The sequence below is a fragment of the Bison bison genome, unplaced genomic scaffold (genome assembly GCF_000754665.1).
Source record: "Bison bison bison isolate TAMUID 2011002044 unplaced genomic scaffold, Bison_UMD1.0 scf7180017864249, whole genome shotgun sequence".
Classification (NCBI taxonomy): Eukaryota; Metazoa; Chordata; class Mammalia; order Artiodactyla; family Bovidae; genus Bison; species Bison bison.
In genome coordinates, this window is record NW_011494821.1 from 3,115,355 (window position 1) to 3,118,321 (window position 2,967).

The 2,967-nt window shown below is 45.6% G+C and overlaps 1 pseudogene; it reads left to right on the top strand.

Annotated features, from left to right (window-relative positions):
- The first annotated feature begins 1,212 nt into the window (after window positions 1-1,212).
- LOC104994061 lies at window positions 1,213-2,117 on the top strand (annotated as a pseudogene).
- The last annotated feature ends 850 nt before the right edge of the window (window positions 2,118-2,967 follow it).

Consider the following 2,967-nt stretch of genomic DNA (forward strand, 5'->3'; position numbering starts at 1 on the left):
ACAGGTTCAAAAGCATCAATTCTTCGGCACTCAGCTTTCTTCACAGTCCAACTCTCACATCCATACATGACCACTGGAAAAACCATAGCCTTGACTAGATGGACCTTTGTTGGCAAAGTAATGTCTCTGCTTTTCAATATGCTGTCTAGGTTGGTCATAACTTTCCTTCCAAGGAGTAAACGTCTTTTAATTTCATGGCTGCAGTCACCATCTGCAGTGATTTTGGAGCCCCAAAAAATAAAGTCTGACACTGTTTCCACTGTTTCCCCATCTATTTGCCATGAAGTGATGGGACCAGATGCCATGATCTTCATTTTCTGAATGCTGAGCTTTAAGACAACTTTTTCACTCTCCACTTTCACTTTCATCAAGAGGCTTTTGAGTTCCTCTTCACTTTCTGCCAAGTAAAATAATCTGTGGACATTTGGGCTTCCCTGGTAGCTCATCTGGTAAAGAATCCACCTGCAATGCAGGAGACCCTGGTTTGATTCCTGGGTTGGGAAGATCCACTGGAGAGGGGATAGGCTACCCACTCCAGTATTCTTGGGCTTCCCTTGTGGCTCAGCTGGCAAGGAATCTGGCTGGAATGTGGGAGACCTGGGTTCAATCCCTGAGTTGGGAAGATCCTTTGGAGAATGGAAAGGCTACCCACTCCAGTATTCTGGACTGGAGAATTCTATGCACTGTATATTCCATGGGGTTGCAAAGAGTTGGACATGACTGAGCAGCTTTCACTCACATGGACATTTAATGAGATGAGGGCAGAAACTTTGGAACACAGTGTGTGTTCCTATTATCGAGTGGTTGATACCAGTAGAACCAATAAAAGATTTACAGTTAGTGTGACAAAATTCACTAATGGGAATTTAAACCTAGTTGGCAGAACTCAGTGATATCCATCCACAAAATGGCCTCACCCACAAGAGACTTGTACTAGATCCAGAAATTCCTGCCTCTATGATATCTTGGGAACATTCAAGATCAAAGTTTTAAAATCATGGGACAGGGAAAATAAAGAGGCTCTGAAAGAATAACTCTATTTCATAGGGTTTACAAAAGAGGGTCACAAAAGAGATGGAGGGTGGGTGTAAATTCATGTGAAGTGTCAAACCGAGATGCTGTCCCTCCTTTTTATCCCTCTTAGTGCTCGGCGGCAACTGCCTGTGCTTCCCTTTTCCTCCGCTGCCACCCAGTTCTCTGTCAGTTGTCATCATGGGTTTTGAAAACCTGAAAAGCCCTGCCCACCTCTGGGTGCTGAATGACTCCTTGGAAGACACGAGCTACATCTGGGGGTCTATGTCATCACAAGCAAACATGGCAGAATTTGAAGCCGTTTCGGGCCCACCACCTCCTGACTTGTGTCATGCCATATGTTGGTATATGAAGTGAAAGTCACTCAGTCTCGACCCCATGGACTGAAGCCCACCAGGCTCTTCTGTTCTTGGAATTATCCAGGCAGGAATACTGAAGTGGGTTGCCATTCCCTTCTCCAAGGGATCTTCCCAATCCAGGGACTGAACCTGGGTCTCCTGCATTGGCAGGTGGACTCTTTACTGTCTGAACCACCAGGGAAACCCAAGGTATAATCACATCTAATCTTACAAAAATACCTGTCTGCCAGGGGTGAAGAAAGCTTTGGGCAAATATGGCCCTGCTAATGTGCAAGGCACCACAGAAAGTGGAGCTACAGATAATGAAGATCATGAGGACATTGATCCCTTTGGATCTGATGAGGAGGAGGAAAGTGAAGAAGCCAAGAGGCTAAGAGAAGAACCCCTTGCACAGTATGAGTCAAAGAAAGCCAAACAACCATCATTTGTTGCCAAGTCATCTGTCTTACTAGACATGAACCCTTGGGATGATGAGACAAGTATGGCAAAACTGGAGAAGTGCGTCAGAAGCATTCAAGCAGAAGGCTTAGTCTGGGCCTCTTCTAAACTAGTTCCAGTGGGGTATGGAATTAAAAAACTTCAAATACATGTGTAGTTGAAGATGATGAAGTTGGAACAGATATACTGGAGGAGAAGATCACTGCTTTTGATGAAAATGTGCAGTCTATGGTCATGGCTGCATTCAACAAGATCCAAAATCCATTGTGGATCAGTGCCCTTAAATAACAGCTTAAAAGACAAAGAAAGAGAGAGAGAGAGAGACGCTATCATAGAGGAGGTCCTCACATTCTCATACTTTCCCAAGAGCCATGTTCCCCTCCCCAGGGTTATGCAAAGCCCACAGACACAGTTTAAGTTTGTGCTGTGTGTGCTGAGTCGCTTCAGTAGTGTCTGACTCTTTGCAACCCTATGGACTGTAGCCCACCAGGCTCCTCTGTTCATGGGATTCTCCAGGCAAGAATACTAGAATGGGTTGCCATGCCCTTCTCCAGGGGATCTTCCTGACCCAGGGATTGAACCCTCATCTCTTTGGTCTCCTGCATTGGCAGACAGGTTCTTCATCACTAGCGCCACCTGGGAAGCCCAGAGTTGAGGTTTGAACCTAATGATAACCCAGAGAACACAGAGGGCTTTCCCACATTGCTCTTTGAAGGCACTGTCAGCCCATTAGCAGACATCTTACCACCACCCCACTCCACCCAGGACTCTATGAAGCTGGATCAGCACAGAAGCTTAAGGAGTTCATATTTGCTTCCAGTGCTCTAAATCTGGACTCCTGCAGGCAAGGATCAACAAAGGAAGGTTAGTAGATGGCTAGGAGGGAGAGCCAAGCTGAATATTCTGAATACATGGTTCTCATTGGGGCAGACTTAATGGAGGACACAGGAGAATGCTTAAAAGCTCTAAGGCATGTTCTCAGTGATCCTGAAAGATCTTATTAAACCAAGAAAAGCTTGCAAAGGGGTTCAGCAGAAAAGTTCTTGGGAAAATCATCTCCTCAAAAAAAATTTGGGGAGGGCCATGCTGGATCTTCATTGCAGTGTGTGGGCTTTGTTTTGTGGCAGCTTATGGCTCC